Source organism: Macrobrachium nipponense, chromosome 22 (assembly GCF_015104395.2).
Source record: "Macrobrachium nipponense isolate FS-2020 chromosome 22, ASM1510439v2, whole genome shotgun sequence".
In the NCBI taxonomy this organism is placed as follows: domain Eukaryota; kingdom Metazoa; phylum Arthropoda; class Malacostraca; order Decapoda; family Palaemonidae; genus Macrobrachium; species Macrobrachium nipponense.
This window is the reverse complement of record NC_087213.1, coordinates 36,385,729-36,406,543: the sequence shown is the minus strand read 5'-3', so window position 1 is coordinate 36,406,543 and position 20,815 is coordinate 36,385,729.

Sequence of the window (20,815 nt, the reverse complement as noted above, 5' to 3'; positions counted from 1 at the left end):
GCGCGTTATCATTTTTCATAAAACGTTATCAAAAGCAATTCTTTCATTTCACAAAAAAAACGTTAAACGTAAGTAGATAATTTAACGCAAGTTGCGTCATATTAAACGAACATTAGTAGTTCAATTCAAATATAAGGGAGTTCATTCATATATCATTTTTCACCCGCTCCGAGAGAGAGAGAGAAGAGATAGAGAGAGAGAGAGAGAGAGAGAGAGAGAGAAAACCAGAACCCAGTATTCACGAAGCCAAGAGTACTACATCTTACCATTAATTGTAGCATGCCGAATTAACCTTATTTAGTCTCTTGTGTCTTTCATTTACGCAGCGTGATACGTACGCGCATGTGTCCATTGCAGTTTGCAAACATTTATTTATTTCATTTACCGAGTACTTCAGCGAGGGACTGAGCATTTTCAATTATCATTACCTGTCGTTGCCCGAGTGGTCTTGTTCATTTTTTATCACAAAAGACTTGCGTATACCGCAAGCACAATTCGCACAGTGTGCCACGCCAATTCATTACTTCCAAACAGGGAAGTCGTTACAGTTTAGGACTGGCCACCACCAGTGCACGTCAGTCTTACCATTTCACAGTGCCACTAATTCTTGACACTGTCCATCGAACTGGCTGCTCGAAGTACTCCCACCTTTTACTTTCTCTCCTACTATTACACTCTGCCATGAGCAGTGCCATTTCAACTTCAGTATTATTTAAGTATACTGCATGTAGTGTCCGGGACACACCAGCACGATACCAGTGCTCCAAGGAACGCCTCCATAAATGCCATTGCACCTGTACAGGCCGTACAGGTAGCCATTAAACCTGCGTGTCCGTCCTTACGGAAGAACGCCCAAATAATTAGTGTGTCCGTGTACAAGGGTCAGTGATCCTTCGGAACACTCAACAATGGAACGCCTCCCAGAAGTGCCGCAATACCAGCACTACTAGTACTGCCCAAGGAACGCCTCCTCATAAGTGCCGCGCACCTGTACAGACGTACAGGTAGCCCTATACCTGCGTGTCCGTCCTACGGAACGCTCATTCATTATAGAGTATCCACCATTTGGATCACTGAACCAAGGAAACGCCTCCTCATAAGTGCCGTGCACCTGTATTGGACCTACAGGTAGCCCATTCCAGCGTCTCCCAACTTAGGAACGCCCTTAAGTGTGACGTACGCCGTACACTCCATTTGATTTTTTCACCTCTTTAGAAGGTGCCAATCCAGAAGTGCCACCAACTTACGGGACACTTCCCAAGTGCCACAGAGGCACCCAGTCTTCTCAGACTTTTTCTCTACCACGTCGCAGAACATCTTTCCAAGTGAGTGCCATTTCCTTTCCACAGTAGGCACTCCTATTCCATTCCGTACCCTTCCTGGCCATTATTTTCATTTTCATCAGAGCCTCTACTGCAGCCTAAGGGAAATGTCTTCCCGCGACTTCTTTGCCGTAGAGCTCGAGAGGCTCCGAGTCCTCATAACTCTGGGCAAGGAGGCTGGTTACACTGGACCAGCACTAGACCAGTGGATAAAGGCGCAGCAGGCTGCCGCGCGCCTGCAAGAAAAGGAAGAAAGGGAAAACCAGAGAAAAGCCGAGACGCAGAGAGAAAAGAAAGAGAAGCAGAAAGGAAGGCAAGGGAAGAGGAGAAGAAAGAAAGACAGAAAGCAAAGGGAGGAGCGAAAGCATGAGCTCTCTCTCAAGGAGAAGGAACTCGACATCAAGCGGGAGAAGGCCCGTAAGGAGAGTATCCTAGCTCAAGACCACTCTGCCAGCTTCCAGCCCTGCACCCCCTGTCTCTCTTAGTCCCGCCGTCTCTGGTCAGCCTGACATCCTTTCTATTTGTGAGCCTGGTCCTGATCCAGTGCCGGAGATAGAAATTCCTGCCGCATCCTGCCAGCCTTTTACCTTTTTACCGCCTACCTCCTCCCTTTTGGAAGAGGTAAGCCCACCAGTTAACCCCGAAATTGCTTCCGAGGGTGATTCAACGGAGGTTCCCTTAACCTCCCCTCCCCACGTCACATCACTGCCAGAGGACTCTTTCACCTGTGCCAGAGCACACTGCCAGCCTTGGTGACTCCGCAGATTCGCAACCTGTGGGGCCATCTCGGCCTTATCATCCAGTGCCACGGAAGAGGTTCTGGAACAAGTTCTGCCGAGACTGTGGCCGCAAGGGTCACATGTCTGCCAATACGGAGGGTGCGCGAACCACAATATTCCTGCCGTCGCAATGGCCATTACTAATCCTTCTTCTCTAGGACCCCCAGCTAAGGGCCCTATAACCGTCGCACCCCTCCAAAGTCATTATCAGCCAAGCCACGTCAGAGCCTACGACGACTCTGGGCGCTCAAGTCTCCCTGATACGGGAAGACAGAATTCCCCGAGGGGCTAATGTTGATAGACGTCGGTTGATCACCATTGAAGGTATCAATCACATTAAACTGATCCTTCCAACCGTCCAATTGAGGGTCACTAGACCTCACTTCTCCAAAAAGCAATGTACTCTTGCAGTTGCAAGCTACATCCCAGGAGGTTACGACCTCCTCCTAGGGCAGGACATGAAGTCTCCCTCACAATTCAAAAAGCCTAGGGGTCCTAACCCCATGTCAATTCACTCCAAAGCAAGGAGTCACCGAAATTCTACTTCTCTAGGAAGTACATCCACCAACAAGTCTCCCCCTGTTACCAAGGAGGGAGATTGACCATTCACAGTTCCGTTCAAGGGGTGAGGCAAGGACCTGTAACGTAATAGGGCACTCCACGAATTGCCTAGGTGTGCCCTAGCCGACTACCAGCAGCGGACAATGTCCACTTTCCACAAGGCTTGGCCTTCCAAAAGAGACAGGAGCCTCTGTCTCCCATTTCCAAGGGCTCGCTGAGAGTATTGCACCTCCGGTACCCGTCACAGGTCCAGTCGACCTCAACTCTCTGTGTCCACTTGGCAGCACTGAGCAGTGCCAAGCTCGTCCAGCCTGGACGTAGAGCCACCACCGAACTTGAACCTCTGCGCCTGGCCCCGAGCTAGCGCCGGCGCCTAACCTTATCAAGGATCCTCCTACAGGAGATCCTCCAACAGGCATGGAGCTTACCACAGCCCATGGCCAATCACTAGTTCCTTCTTCTCATCCTTACCTCTGTCGCCCGAGGATGAACCTCCGGCAGACCTTACCTTTGTAGCTTACCTCCTCTGGAAAACCAGGAACTGCCCGACCAGGAGTCAGCCTGGAGTTTTCCCCTCACGACGGTTGTCGCAGCAGCCGAAGTGAGGCCTCCCCTGCAGTAGGTTCCACCTCTACGACGGTTGCTGCAGATACCGAAGTAGGGTGTTCTCCTGCAATCCCTCAGGCTACCACTGCCTCTGCTCCTGCCGGCGTTTCTGGCTCCTTCCCCAGAGTCTGTGCCTCCGTCTACTCCTAGGACTGGTATAGTCAGGTCCTGGAGGAATAAGAAGAAGAAGAAGGGACGTAACCAATCATTAACAAACTAACACAAAAGAGCCACATGCTCTCCTTGACACCTGTGCCCGAGGTACAGTGTCGCATTCATTTGCAGAATGATCCTGGCACCTACCCAGAGAAGGTAGCCAGCCTGATCTCTGCCAGTAGCACTAACCCTCTAACCCCTAGCCATTGTAATACTAACCCTCACTTAAATATAATTACCTCATTGCATTTCCATCCTGTAAATTAACCACTCATCATCCCCACGCATCATTACCTCTCATTATGTATTTTTAACAGTTCCGTCGCTGAAACTACTGCTGTGCGTACCACACTCTGGAATGATTGCGTCTTCATTTAACTGTATTGAGTAGGTTAGGCTAATGATTTAGTACCAGGGCATTAGGTTTAGTAGCAAGTAGAATTTTCAAGTAACCTTATCTAGGGGTAGAGTAGACTGTCGTCACAAGACAACCTGTAGTTATTTATTAGGCTAGACTACATCACTATATTAAGTTAGTACACTTAGCATCTTTGCCTATAAGTTAGGTAGGCCACTGTAGTTAGCTGTATCCCTGCTCAAAAAAAAAAAAAAAAAAAAAAAAAAAAAAAACAAAAAAAAAAAAAAAAAAAAAAAAAAAAAAATTCAAATTGGAATAGGAGAACGGGGTAGTCGAGACGATCAATTTATTTAAGCCAAGACCTTCACACCCGAAAGGGAGTGAATGCCTTCTTTAACAGGGGGAACTGTGACGTTTATAGATCGTTCGTCTACCCCGCAATTAACTAAATAATTTGATTTGGAAAACGGCAGCCATTTCTTTAGAATATCAGCTGATTTTTAGTAACCGCGGGAAACCCAAAACCCGCCAGCTAGAGATAGGAAGTTCCCCAGTTGGGGGGAAAAGAGTCTTTTATCAGCTGTAGGGACGTATCTCAAAAGGGAAGGGTGTAGGCAGATTGGTACTTCTTAGACCTATACCTTAAGCTCTCTTTCCTGTGACCCCTCTGCTGGCTGTATGCTTGTTTTCCAGGATTTGCCTTGATCGTGGGGGGTTAAGCTGACCTCCACCCCCAAGCAACCCAACTGAATTCTGTCTCAGTCGCTGCGAGACGTGATCTCGGACAGAGGTCAAATTACCTGCCTTCCTGTTAGGCCTACCCAGGGTGTGATGGCGCGCCGATGACCCAGGCCTCAGACAAAGGGGCCGCCATGCTTTTCTACGAAGAGCCACATTTTCTGCAAAGGTCCACACTGAACACGACATCCAGGTACGTCTTGTGGAACAGCATATTGCCAGTCTCTCCCAACAAATTATCATTTTGATCCTCATTCTCCCAATTCAATTTCCAGCAACAAAAGGAATTCATCCCTTTGTTCCCTCTCACTGCTCATGGCCGCATGTTCCCCTTGTGTGATCGTCCCAGACCAATGGAGTCATTGCATACTTCAGTGAAACCTTAAAAGTTCCTTCTCCCCAGTATTAGAGAATTAATTAATCAAAGCAAGAAGTAATTTTTTCTTTTATCTCGTTTAATCTGGGATTCTTTTCCAGATTCCATGAGTCACGTGCCGTCTCTGCCCGCAAGTGTGCATTAACCCAAGTGAATGAAAATCAGCTTGAATTGAATGAGACTATAAGCCCCAACGTGGGGGCCAATATCATTTAACTTTTCTCCAGGCCAGCACGGGCCTTTTTGTAAATAAATAGTTTTAAAGTAACGAGCTGAGTTTTCTGGCGACCTTCCCTCTAAAGAAAGAAATTAATACTATCAGTTTACGGTAAGTTCAAGCAATTCCCTCTTGAAATCCCTCAATTATTTCCGTTTACGTATCTAGCTTCTCTCAAGGCCCTATATACGTAACATTGTCGACCTCGCCGAGGATCGAATCCGGGCTTGCTTAAAAAAGCTTGTAAATCGCGTTATCCGTTGTAAAACGTAAACTGTAAATTATTTTACAAAAAAGTAAATCAAGCACACTTGCAGGGAAAGAAGACACACTGACTCACGGTAAGGTATTCCATTCATTATGATTATTCTATAACCAATGTTAGCTTAAGGTACGTTTAAGTATTTTTATTGTTGAAGTGGTCAAAAAGAGCGTAGGTAGAAATCTTATTATTGTAACGGCGAATGCGCCAGAGCTTTATTTTAGCGGCGAGCAAACAATTTGCCCCGCGAATTTTCTGTTACTTTGTGCTGTCTTCGTAGGAGCTCTCACGAACACTGTGCAGATAGATGCCAGAAAGGACCAGATCAAACTAGGAAGTGCTTTGCCAGGGTTTATTGCTGTATGAGAAAGCCTAGCTAGTTAGGAGTGTTTTACTAATAGTTACGGCAAAAGAAGTGTACAATTCTTTTGTCTGTGATATGTTAGGGTATTCATTTTTAACTTAGTTTTCATTCCAAGTGTTGGTAACCGTTTACCTCTCAGCTAATTCAGCTTAGAGCATTTTCGCGCCTGCGCGGTCTCAACCAGCTTTCGTTTTCGCTCACAGCGGCAGCCATGTTTTTATCCCTTTAAACATTACCTAAACAATTTAAGCAAAGTAACGTAAGTCTCAAAGTTTTAACGTAAATAATATCGATCTCGGTACTAGTGATCTATCGTTCTGCCAGAGAAATTAACTAATTCGCCTTGAATAAGAAAAAAGTAGAATTTTGTGTTGTAAATTGCCTTCGCATTTACAGAAGAATCAGCTGATCGCAGCGCTGGTCAGCTCGCCTCACGTGTTTCACCTCGCATCGCTCACTCCGCGCGCTGAGCGAAAATTCATTTCACTTAACGTAACCTCATTTACAATTGTTTGCTAACATCGTTTTAAAACCCAATACCGTCATTTCACTGTTCAACAGGGACCTAGTAAGCTTACGTAAAGTTAACGTAAATCTCAAGTCAGTAAATCACAAGAATTGTTAACGTAAAAACGCGTCTTTGTAAAATTCATATTGAAACGCAAATCATTTCATAAGCGCGAGCCGCTACATTAACGTAAAAATCGTTCACACGAGCGCGTTATCATTTTTCATAAACGTTATCAAAAGCAATTCTTCACAAAAAACGTTAACGTAAGTAGATAATTTAACGCAAGTGCGTCATATTAAACGAACATTAGTAGTTCAATTCAAATATAAGGGAGTTCATTCATATATCATTTTTCACCCTCTCGAGAGAGAGAGAGAGAGAGAGAGAGAGAGAGAGAGAGAGAGAGAGAGAGAGAGAAAACCAGAACCAGTATTCACGAAGCCAAGAGTACTACATCTTACATTAATTGTAGCATGCCGAATTAACCTTATTTAGTCTCTTGTGTCTTTCATTTACGCAGCGTGATACGTACGCGCATGTGTCCATTGCAGTTTGCAAAACATTTATTTATTTCATTTACCGAGTACTTCAGCGAGGGACTGAGCATTTTCAATTATCATTACCTGTCGTTGCCCGAGTGGTCTTGTTCATTTTTTATCACAAAAGACTTGCGTATACCGCAAGCACAATTCGCACAGTGTGCCACGCCAATTCATTACTTCCAAACAGGGAAGTCGTTACCAGTTTAGGACTGGCACACCAGTGCACGTCAGGTCTTACCATTTCACAGTGCCACTAATTCTTGACACTGTCCATCGACTGGCTGCTGAAGTACTCCCACCTTTTACTTTCTCTCCTCCACTATTACACTCTGCCATGAGCAGTGCCATTTCACTTCAGTATATTTAAGTTATCTGCATGTAGTGTCCGGGACACAACACGATACCAGTGCTCCAAGGAACGCCTCCATAAATGCCATTGCACCTGTTACAGGCCGTACAGGTAGCCATTAAACCTGCGTGTCCGTCCTTACGGAACGCCCAAATAATTAGTGTGTCCGTGTACAAGGGTCAGTGATCCTTCGGAACACTCAACAAGGGAACGCCTCCCAGAAGTGCCGCAATACCAGCACTACTAGTGCTGCCCAAGGAACGCCTCCTCATAAGTGCCGCGCACCTGTACAGACGTACAGGTAGCCCTATACCTGCGTGTCCGTCCTACGGAACGCTCATTCATTATAGAGTATCCACCATTTTGGATCACTGAACCAAGGAACGCCTCCTCATAAGTGCCGTGCACCTGTATTGGACCTACAGGTAGCCCATTCCAGCGTCTCCCAACTTAGGAACGCCCTTAAGTGTGACGTACGCCGTACACTCCATTTGATTTTTTCACCTCTTTAGAAGGTGCCAATCCAGAAGTGCCACCAACTTACGGGACACTTCCCAAGTGCCACAGAGCACCCAGTCTTCTCAGACTTTTTCTCTACCACGTCGCAGAACATCTTTCCAAGTGAGTGCCACTTTCCACAGTAGGCACTCCTATTCCATTCCGTACCCTTCCTGGCCATTATTTTCATTTTCACAGAGCCTCTACTGCAGCCTAGGGAAATGTCTTCCCCTGCTTCCCGCGACTTCTTTGCCGTAGAGCTCGAGAGTCCGAGTCCTCATAACTCTGGGCAAGGAGGCTGGTTACACTGGAACCAGCACTAGACCAGTGGATAAAGGCGCAGCAGGCTGCCGCGCGCCTGCAAGAAAAGAAAAGGAAGAAAGGGAAAAACCAGAGAAAAAGCCGGAGACGCAGAGAGAAAAGAAAGAGAAGCAGAAAGGAAGGCAAGGGAAGAGGAGCGAAAGCATGAGCTCGCTCTCAAGGAGAAGGAACTCGACATCAAGCGGGAGAAGGCCCCGTAAGGAGAGTATCCTAGCTCAAGCCACTCTGCCAGCTTCCAGCCCTGACACCCCTGTCTCTCTTAGTCCCGCCGTCTCTGGTCAGCCTGACATCCTTTCTATTTGTGAGCCTGGTCCTGATCCAGTGCCGGAGATAGAAATTCCTGCCGCATCCTGCCAGCCTTTTACCTTTTTACCGCCTACCTCCTCCCTTTTGGAAGAGGTAAGCCCACCAGTTAACCCCGAAATTGCTTCCGAGGGTGATTCAAACGGAGGTTCCCTTAACCTCCCCACGTCACATCACTGCCAGAGAGGACTCTTCACCTGTGCCAGAGCACACTGCCAGCCTTGGTGACTCCGCAGATTCGCAACCTGGGGCATCTCGGCCTTATCATCCAGTGCCACGGAAGAGGTTCTGGAACAAGTTCTGCCGAGACTGTGGCCGCAAGCCGGGTCACATGTCTGCCAACTACGGAGGGTGCGCGAACCACAATATTCCTGCCGTCGCAATGGCCATTACTAATCCTTCTTCTCTAGGACCCCCAGCTAAGGGCCCTATAACCGTCGCACCCCTCCAAAGTCATTATCAGCCAAGCCAGTCAGAGCCTACGACGACTCTGGCGCTCAAGTCTCCTGATACGGGAAGACAGAATTCCCCGAGGGGCTAATGTTGATAGACGTCGGTTGATCACCATGAAGGTATCAATCACATTAAACTGATCCTTCCAACCGTCCAATTGAGGGTCACTAGACCTCACTTCTCCAAAGAAGTACTCTTGCAGTTGCAAGCTACATCCCAGGAGGTTACGACCTCCTCCTAGGGCAGGACATGAAGTCTCCCCCTCACAATTCAAAAAGCCTAGGGGTCCTAACCCCATGTCAATTCACTCCAAAGCAAGGAGTCACCGAAATTCTACTTACCTCTAGGAAGTACATCCACCAACAGTCTCCCCCGTTACCAAGGAGGGAGATTGACCATTCACAGTTCCGTTGCAAGACCTGTAACGTAATAGGGCACTCCACGAATGGCCTAGGTGCCCTAGCCGACTACCAGCAGCGGACAATGTCCACTTTCCACAAGGCTTGGCCTTCCAAAAGAGACAGAGCCTCTGTCTCCCATTTCCAAGGGCTCGCTGAGAGGTATTGCACCTCCGGTACCCGTCACAGGTCCAGTCGACCTCAACTCTCTGCCAGTGCCACTTGGCAGCACTGAGCAGTGCCAAGCTCCGTCCAGCCTGGACGTAGAGCCACCACCGAACTTGACCTCTGCGCCTGGCCCCGAGCTAGCGCCGGCGCCTAACCTTATCAAGGATCCTCCTACAGGAGATCCTCAACAGGCATGGAGTTACCACAGCCCATGGCCAATCACTAGTTCCTTCTTCTTCATCCTTACCTCTGTCGCCCGAGGAGACCTCCGGCAGACCTTACCTTTGTAGCTACCTCCTCTGGAAAAACCAGGAACTGCCCGACCAGGAGTCAGCCTGGAGTTTTCCCCTCACGACGGTTGTCGCAGCAGCCGAAGTGAGGGCCTCCCCTGCAGTAGGTTCCACTCTACGACGGTTGCTGCAGATACCGAAGTAGGGTGTTCTCCTGCAATCCCTCAGCTACCACTGCCTCTGCTCCTGCCGGCGTTTCTGGCCTTTCCCCAGAGTCTGTGCCTCCGTCTACTCCTAGGACTGGTATAGTCAGGTCCTGGAGGAATAAGAAGAAGAAGGGACGTAACCAATCATTAACAAAACTAACACAAAAGAGCCACATGCTCTCCTTGACACCTGTGCCCGAGGTACAGTGTCGCATTCATTTGCAGAATGATCCTGGCACCTACCCAGAGAAGGTAGCCAGCCCTGATCTCTGCCAGTAGCACTAACCCTCTAAACCCCTAGCCATTGTAATACTAACCCTCACTTAAATATAATTACCTCATTGCATTTCCCTCCTGGTAAATTAACCACTCATCATCCCCTCTCATTATGGTATTTTTTAACAGTTCCGTCGCTGAACTACTGCTGTGCGTACCACACTCTGGAATGATTGCGTCTTCATTTAACTGTATTGAGTAGGTTTAGGCTAATGATTTAGTACCAGGGCATTAGGTTAGTAGCAAGTAGAATTTCAAGTAACCTATCTAGGGGTAGAGTAGACTGTCGTCACAAGACAACCTGTAGTTATTTATTAGGCTAGACTACTCACTATATAAGTTAGTACACTTAGCATCTTTGCCTATAAGTTAGGTAGGCCACTGTAGTTAGCTGTATCCCTGCTAAAAAAAAAAAAAAAAAAAAAAAAAAAAAAAACTTCAAATTGGAATAGGAGAACGGGGTAGTCGAGACGATCAATTTATTTAAGCCAAGACCTTCACACCCGAAAGGGAGTGAATGCCTTCTTAACAGGGGGAGCTGTGACGTTTATAGATCGTTCGTCTACCCGCAATTAACTAAATAATTTGATTTGGAAAACGGCAGCCATTTCTTTAGAATATCAGCTGATTTTTAGTAACCGCGGGAAACCCAAAACCCGCCAGCTAGAGATAGGAAGTTCCCCAGTTGGGGGGAAAAAGAGTCTTTATCAGCTGTAGGGACGTATCTCAAAGGGAAGGGTGTAGGCAGATTGGTACTTCTTAGACCTATACCTTAAGCTCTCTTTCCTGTGACCCCTCTGCTGGCTGTATGCTTGTTTTCCAGGATTTGCCTGATCGTGGGGGGTTAAGCTGACCTCCAACAACCCCCAAGCAACCCAACTGAATTCTGTCTCAGTCGGCTGCGAGACGTGATCTCGGACAGAGGTCAAATTACCTGCCTTCCTGTTAGGCCTACCCAGGTGTGAGTGGCGCGCCGATGACCCAGGCTCAGACAAAGGGGCCGCTATGCTTTTTCTACGAAGAGCCACATTTTCTGCAAAGGTCCACACTGAACACGACATCCAGGTACGTCTTGTGGAACAGCATATTGCCAGTCTCTCCCAACAAATTATCATTTTGATCCTCATTCTCCCAATTCAATTTCCAGCAACAAAAGGAATTCATCCCTTTGTTCCCTCTCACTGCCTCATGGCCGCATGCTTCCCCTTGTGTGATCGTCCCAGACCAATGGAGTCATTGCATACTTCAGTGAAACCTTAAAAGTTCCTTCTCCCCAGTATTAGAGAATTAATTAATCAAAGGCAAGAAGTAATTTTTTCTTTTATCTCGTTTAATCTGGGATTCTTTCCAGATTTCATGAGTCACGTGCCGTCTCTGCCCGCAAGTGTGCATTAACCCAAGTGAATGAAAATCAGCTTGAATTGAATGAGACTATAAGCCCCAACGTGGGGGCCAATATCATTTAACTTTTCTCCAGGCCAGCACGGGCCTTTTTGTAAATAAATAGTTTAAAGTAACGAGCTGAGTTTTCTGGCGACCTTCCCTCTAAAGAAAGAAATTAATAACTATCAGTTTTACGGTAAGTTCAAGCAATTCCCTCTTGAAATCCCTCAATTATTTCCGTTTACGTATCTAGCTTCTCTCAAGGCCCTATATACGTAACAATATATATATATATATATATATAGATATATATATATATATATATATATATATATATATATATATATATATATATATATATATGAAAATTGTAATAGCCACAATACCCTCTTAACTTCTCAATTCTTTAATTTTTTTTGGATACGCTTGTCACTACAAGCGTATCAAAAAAGAGCAAAGAATTTGAGAAGTCAAGAGGGTATTGTGGCTATTGCAATTTCATATGTATCTGACAAAAAAGGACTAGTAGATTCTACATTTAAATATAAAAAATATATATATTATATATATATATATATATATATATATATATATATATATATATATATATATATATAGTACTAATAATCTTCCTAGGCACGAAGATATGGTGATTCAGTTGTATTCCACACAGGAAAATGAAAATGGTATGTCTCAGTAAATGCAACAGTTGCGCTCCTTCGTTGACCTCTTCTTGGAGCGTTTATTTAGGAAATAAACGCTCCAAGAAGAGGTCCATTGGAGGACGAAATTTTTGGGCATTTTCTGAGACATACTTTTTTCATTTTGCTATGTGGAATATAACTGAATATATATATATATATATATATATATATATATATATATATATATAATATATATATATATATATATGTGTGTGTGTGTGTGTGTGTGTGTGTGTGTGTGTGTATGTGTATGTGTGGTGGTGAGTGTGAGTGTGGGTGGGCGGTGTGTGGGTTGGGTTGGGTTGGGGTGGGGGTGTTGTGCAAGTTAGAATCGATTTACTATTAACGAGAACAATCAACGCGGCTAGAAGAGAAAGTCCTTGGATCTACGAAATAAATCCTGTAGTTACTAAGTGCAACTGACCGAGGGGCGACATAGCGGCCACCGATCCGGAATGCGGGCTTTCTTCCCTAAAAAGTACTTGAATTCGCTGCCATGAGCATCAGTGAAGAGGTTGTGGCCCATCCTGGCAACACACCGAGATCTCTACGTTCCCTCGAAGTAATGTGTTCTCTTCTAAATTACGAAATAGTGGCATAAGTCAAGCGCTTTTTCTGGAAGTGGTCGCGTGCAGAGAGAGGTGGCCGCTACGTCGCCGTTCGGTCAGTCACCTACTTGGTTAATAAATTATATAGTAGAGAACCATGAATACAGCCAAAATAAGATTTTCTTCTTGAGGAATCATTCAGGGATTCTTACTAGTCTGATTTCCTGATAAAGAAAAGAATATATTTCAGTAATTTCCATTGAAATCCTCAGAGAAAATATGGATGACTAAAGCAAATAATTTTCTCTCAGATTTAAATTGTTTTTTATTTATTGATTGAGAAATGGTATACCAAAGTAGTTCTTATTTTCACTGAAGAACATATTGGGTTTATAGGCTAATATTCACATTATCAATTTACTCGAAAAAAAGCTGCAACGTGATAGAAATTATGACAGTGATTTGTACATTCTTTTAATAATTTTAGTTTTTCTTAGTCAAGCTAATTATGTACCTGTTGGTTGGTCAGTGTTACAAAAAAAAATGTGAAAAAGGAATGATTACATATGAAAAATGTTTAAATTTACTTTAAAAAAAAACTTTGAGGTCTAGATTCCATTAATAAGACACAGGAGGCGCCCTCCCTGGCTAATATTCACTGATAGCGATGATTGAATTCCTCCGAAGACAATAGGCTTATTAACAAATCATATATAAAACAAATGATAAAAAATAAATTATTTACGTCTGTAGCTTTTCTTCTATTTTGCTCTCCTGTGTTTCCTAACTGAAATACATCCAAGTAATTTTTACCATCTGAAGAAAAATCTTTCCCTCAAAAGGCTATTGTTTCGCATGGATGAGTGTACGTGTTTTTTTTTCTTTATTTATTTTTATTCATAACCTATGAATTTTCAAAAGTATTCAGCTGGCAGTTCCTTCTCTTTACCGACAGAGCTTGAATAAATTTTCACAGTCAGATTATGCTAAAAGCCACTTGTTGAGTCATAGCGTCAGTCTCCATCAGAGAGAGAGAGAGAGATAACCGCATTATATTTCAATAGTATTTTTTTTTCTTTACGATTAGAGGGAATCGAGTGAAAAGGTTTGAAGTTTTTCTTTCGTTTGAGCCTTGAAGGTGAGCGACTGGACACTAATCAGGTAAACTGGAAAGCGGAGAATCTAATGTTATTCATGGCGTACTTTAATCCTCACCGGCTTTTTAAGGAATGGCATCAGAGACCCGAAATTATTTGAAATCATCACTTTCTCGTGATCTTAAATGGAAGAACTAAAGTCCGCTATAGTGTGTCTGTGTATTACTATATACATAAAGCTTTCGCAAACTTGATCAGTTGGCCTCTTCTACCTGAATACGCGTAGAAATAATATTACATATTACAGCATCTTTGAAAAATGGAAATTATAAAGAGCTTGTTATTCTTTCAAGTAACTCTAGAATTGCTCAACAATCTATAGGCAATTCTACTAAGGGAACGTCATGGCACAGTAGAGGAATGCCTTATTGATCGTCTTGTTCCTTACTTCTTGTTCGGTCTCCAAAACTGGTGAATTTCGTGGTTCTTCGGTGTTGTTCCAGAAGTTCTTCCTGTATAAAGCAGTATACATGCATTACTACCGCGGACTTTATTACTACATAGATGTTATAACGTACTAGAAAAGAAGCCTAGTGTAAAAATGTATTAGAATTGTTTATTTCATTTCCTTTCCAAAAATAAGTTAATGACGAAGACTGTAGCAAGAGTTAGAAAAGTCTTACATTCTATGCCCTCGATGGTAACATTCGATTCAGATCATATAGTCACTGATAGACGGATAAATTAGAGGCAAAGAACACACAAAATTCTGTCATCATGTTCTTGCATATAAACAAAAAAATCTTGGGGTTTCATTCTAGCTTTTTTATTTCGGGTAAGTTCCTAGTTGAGCAGGATTTTTATATGTAGCGTGGAATCGAAAAGACAATCTGCCCCTCCTTGCTCGTCTGTCGTCAGTTCTGTAGGAAAGAAAATTTCTATACCCGGAGGTTTACCAGTATAATGATATAGAATCAGTCTAATTAAATTATCGTCCAATCACATTATACCAAAATCAGTCTTACTTATTACAAAGAGGAGAGTTCTTAACGCGCATTTAGTCGGTGCTAAAACTACAACCCTTCAGCTTGGATTTTATCTAGGAAAGGTGAAATCTAAGCTAAAGCATAGCCTTTTGATATTGTGGCCGAGATTCCGCCCGAACCGTTGATAGTGCCTGACATGCTCAAAGACCGGGACTCCTTGAGAGCATTCCAAGGATGGCTGAAGCTCGGAGAACAGTATCACCATGACTACTTTGAAGGAATGAAGCCCAAATTTTAACCAACTAACTTTTTTTATTTTTAAGGAGCATGCCATCGGAACTGTTTTCCTCAGCTTATATGATATATCGTAGTCTCAAAAAACACAATTCCGTTATTAGGTAAGTTATACTACAATTATCCACAGTACGTATTAGATAAATGCCATGATCTGCTTTTCGTGCTTTTAAATCCTGATAACACCAGTATCTTTTTCCATCTGGAAAGCTCAGTCCCTTTTCTGCATCTAACGCATTCTTGTTTAACAACAAGCATGCACTCTTTGTTCCCAAAATGCAAGAGGTTGCATTTCTTCAAAATATTTTGCTACTGATTTTTTATTAATAAATTTAGGACTACAAAAGGAAGCTGAACGTACTACTATGGGATGGTACTAATCACTGTCTCCTAGGCTGCCACTACGCTATTTCAGTTAAGATCAAAGTTTGAATCTGATCGTGTTCTATTGCATGGGATTTTAGGAAACTCGAGTGCTAAATAGTTGCTCCTAAAAAAGATCTGTAGGTGATTATATTAGTTTTCTGAACTGCCGAATTAATGATTAAATCCATTCCCAGTAAGAGCGGTGTGCTATATATTCCTATAAGTTCCTTCTTTTTTCAGAGATGCTCAACATAATTCAGGACTAATTGTAATTATCAAGTTATGGTTTGTGCCACTTGCCAAATACCTAGAATTTTCTTGCTCAGTTTTCGCTGATAAAATCTATGATCTTCATTATATTCCTTTGCATCGGCCTCTTTGTCATTATGTGTGCACATTTATTAAAATACTAAATATTTTGCATATAACCTATTAATCTGAATGTGAAAGACATTCAAATATAATTAAATTGTATTGTTTAAAGCACCAGGTGTATAGAATTGAGAAATAACCAAAGACATTCCATTTTCCCCTCCTTTCCTTCTTGTTGGCAAACGTCTCCGCCATTTTCTGTATTCTGATCCGGTTCCCCCATTTAGACGAAAAGAGAATTGTCCTCCTTATCCTCCATCATAAGACGCTTCCCAACTTCTTGGTGCGTTTGATGCCGGGGTGATATTCCTCACCTTTTATTCACGGGCACAGCATGACCTCCTTGTCTACCCTCGGTGCCTCTCCTCGAGACACTTTCATCGTCTGCTTCGCAATTTTCCATTTTTATTTTCCTGGGTAACGGAGGCTGAATCAGGCTCCAAGAAAGCCAAGAGCTGTCTCCTCGCCCTGCAGAGTTCATTCCGCTTATGCGCAACGTATGAAGTCTAGTTTACACTAGAATGTTGCGTGTAGTTTATGAGAGCCATAAGTTTCTCTCTCTCTCTCTCTCTCTCTCTCTCTCTCTCTCTCTCTCTCTCTTTGTATTTCCGTATGTCTACGTGGATTTGTAGTAAAACATAAAGCTCAGTACTTCTTCGAAGGTTTCGAAGAGTAGCAGAAGAATAGAAATGTTTGGAGAGAATTCTGGTACATGCTCATCAGGGAGGGATTCTGGAAATGATTTCACGTTTTCAAAATGATCTGTTATGTAGAATGATATCATTTCTGATATCAAATCAAGTTAAAGGAACAACGCGAAGAGTCACTTAAATAAAACGAGTCAAAATACAGTTCATCTGCCAATCAGAGAAATTATCATCCTCGTGAGAAGACTGATTGCATTTGCATGCCCTAATACTAATTCAGTTCCTTTTGTTTCATTATTCATTAATTGAAGAATAAACGTTAAGCATGCAAGATATAAATGCACTAGAATAGATAGTTTTCCCTTCATATTCAGACAAGCTAATTTTCGTTAATGTAATGTGCTCATTTCGGATGTAAATGACTACAAAGCGAATACATTAGGAATTAACGGCGCCTTTGTATGAATCCCTCTTCGTATATTCAGGAGTCCTCCCTGTATCCATAATACATTGTAAAACAAATAACATCAAAGGGTTTTTAATACTTAAATTGATACCTAACTCTACTTTCTAAAAGTACCTCCTGGTAGAAGGACGCTTTGATGTGCGCTTTCTGGCACTATTTTACTCGCATATGTTTATATAAAAAGGTTTTATTTCCATTTCACGTTAACGTTTTTCTGCTACTCTTTAGACTTGGTATGGAATGGAATAAAGAGTGTAGGCCAAAGGCCAGGCACTGGGGCCAATGGGGTCATTCAGTGCTGTAAAGGATATTAACAGGAGGAAAACCTCGCCGTTGCACTATGATAAAATTGTTAGGAGATAGATAGCAAGATGGAAGAAAGATATGAATGGAGGTACAGTAAAAGGAAAGAAGAGGGTTGCAGCTTCGGGCCGAAGGGACGCTGCAAAGAACCTTTAGTAATGCCTACAGTGCACCCTGTGAGGTGTGCTGACGGCGCTAACCACAATGGGGGTCTTTAGACTTTATCAAATAAAAACTAGCATAAACATAAAATTAATAGCATTATCAAAATATTTCAAGCATACTAAGATACTTGTTGTCAAGACTATGATGATGAGCATTCGAAAAGTATTTATCGAAATACAAGAATTTGTTTGATGACTCATCCGTAATTTCATGGAAATCTATCTTCCAAATGTTCTCGTCCACAATAAGAGATTCAATTCTCATTTTTCGACAGGATGAATTTCAAACATAGTTTTCAGAAAATTAACCAGAAAATGTCAGCATCTTGGGCTGATTGATTGATTGACCTTTTCGATCACGAGCCTCGACAGTCAATGACCCGGACGGTAAAAAAAAGAATAAAAAAAAATGTAATATTTTTTTTTGTGTGGCTTCCTCCGACAAATTATATTTTGAAAAAAAGGAGCATATAATATAAATTCGAATGGAAGAATAAATTCAGTCGAAAAAAAAAGATTATTGCAGATGATAATGAAATCCATCAGCTATTAAAAGGTGAGGCATTGAATAAACTAATGTGTATGTTACAAAAATTAGCACCAACATACATACACAAACCCACACCTACACATGATAATATGTATGTATATACGTATTTTTATACAGGATATATATGATATATATAATATATATATATATACATATTATATATATACATACTATATATACATAGTTTTTTATATATATATAAGTATATATATATATATATACACTTGTAATTGTACTAAGAGAAACCATCGGTTATTGTTGAAAGAAAAGGCAACGGCATCGCGCTAAAACCAGCAAGAAAACAGGGCTTGAAGAGTCTCTCCTCATCCTTCATACTCTCGAGGGTCATTATCAAATTTCGCTTGTGGAATCTAACCCCTGGATGTAAATAAACCAGTGTTAAGTAAGGTGACTCAGTTCATATTTGCCTTCCTCCGCACCTGAATTGTTGGAACATTTAGCAATGCTCTGCCACATATTTCCTTCCCACGGCGAAATTTTATATTTTGCAGGGCGTCAGTCGGAGGTGTTTTTTTTGACGAATAATACTTCTAATGATGAATTTACTTCAGTTTTTAAAGATAAGAGTATGTATATATGATATATATAATATATAATATATATATATATATATATATATATGTGTGTGTGTGTGTGTGTGTGTATCAAAATAGGGCACTCTTAATATATAGTAAGTATCCTCTGATCTTGCATCCGACCTCCAAAATTCATCATAAATACACACGACACAAATTTATATTATATATATATATATATATATAATATATATATATATATATATATATATATGTGTGTGTGTGTGTGTGTGTGTGTGTGTGTGTGCGTGTGTGTGTGCGTGTGTGTGTGTGTGTGTGTGTGTGTGTGTGAAGACATGATTTTTTTTTAAAGTTTTTATTCAATAAATTATTTTCAAAAAATTACAACAAATCTAGAACTACATGCATTTTCATCTAGAATACCTTGCTTTCAATGTTACAAAAATTCTTTGTGAAATACTTCAGCAATTTGTCTTTCAAAATGGCTTTGATATCTCTTTGGTTATAGAAATAATTAGGCGTGAAATGTGCCTCATTTCGTCGCTAAACTGATATTTTCAGTTTTACTTCAATTTATTTTTTCTTGGAGAGATTTAAAGAAACAGTTACATTTCCTAACCTGCGCGACCAGTGCTTTACTCTCCCCCTTTTTAGTTTTCTAGAAAGAAAACTGTTGCGGCGGCTTTGTCTGTCCGTCCACACTTTTTCTGTCCGCCCTCAGATCTTAAAAACTGCTGAAGCTAGAGGGCTGCAAATTGGTAGCTATATTGATCGTCCAGCCTCCAATCATTAGTATACCAAATTGCTGACTTCTAGCCTCGGTAGTTTTTATTTTATTTAAGGTTAACGTTAGCCCTAATCGTGCGTCTGACAACAACAAGCCAGGCCACTACCGGGCCTAGGTTAAAGTTTAATGGGTCGCGGCTCATATAGCATTATACCGAGACCACCTTCATTATACGATGTACAGAAAGCTCGATTGCGCCGAAAAAAACTTATTGTGCCGGTTTTCTTTGTCTGTCCGTCCGTCCGCCCTGAGATCTAAAAAAACTACTGATGCTAGAGGGCTGCAAATTGGTATTTTGATCATCCACGCTCCAGTCGTTAATTATACCAAATTGCAACCTTCTAGAATCAGCAGTCTTTTATATTAATTAAGTTTAAAGTTAGCATCGATCGTGCATCTGACATTGCTTTCCGAAGCCATTAGACGCACTCTCCTCATCTCCTCACTCTACCGCATTCGGTGAGTAACTGGAGAGCTGCCGGTCAGGGTTGATGGTTTTATACAGTACTATACTTTGTAAAGAAAACTCGATTGCGCCGAAGTATTGCGCCGAAAAAACTTCGGCGCATTTTTTTACTTGTTTAATTGCTACATCTCGAAAATAGTGTAGGTCATTTAAAGACATTGTCAAGTATCTTTCAATAAAATAAGTAAAATTATTGCATAATTCTATATTCAGTCAAAAATGAAACATCACGAAAATGCCGGGAATAAGAATTGTTAGATACTCGTAAGAAAGCAAAAATTCTCTCGGTCGAGAAATTTCAGTAACTTTGTTAGTGATACAAATAACCGTCGAGGAAATTTTATCGACTACTTAAAAACTCATTAATTACCTTCCGACGCTCAGCGCGGCCCTAATAACAGGGTCTCCGTGTAGACGCCCCTAATGAGAGGGAAGGAACTCACGTCCTTTCGCTGCTGATCCGACGGAGGGTAATTAGACTTAAGGGCGGAAGTTTCCTCACAATGGATCTGCTTCGGGATATTGGAGTGAATTACCTCTTTACCTGGGCGCTAAGGAGCATCTCTGTTCTGGAGCCCGTTTCGTAGGCAATTTAAGGATTAGCGAGGGATATTGTAATCACAAGGAGTAGTAGTAATTCCTCGGTACAATAGCGAGACATTTGCGAAATCCAGAGTCATGACGTAATGGGACTGTTATTACTGAGTCTTGGAGATCGAGGTAAGATTCCTCAAGGTATTAAAGGAAGTCTGATTATTACCGCATTGTTTCTAAACCTGTGATTCTCATTTCTATTTTACATGGAATGTGGTTGAAAGAGATAATTTAATCACTCGTGACGTTTTTGCTCATTGATTTATTTTCAATATTGTTCATTTTGATTTCTTTCTCATGACCGGAATCGGAGATACAAACGTCATCACCAGCACATCCAAAATAAAAACTAATTTAAGTGATTGACATTTCGCTGTATTACTGATGTGATTTGAATAATCATATCACGAATGGCACTATCTGAATTTGTAATAATACGCCCACATTCTTTCCCTTAAAAATCTAATCATTATCTGAAATTGATGCTTAAAATATAGGAGACATTTTTTGTTATCGAGGCAAATAATGGACGTTTAA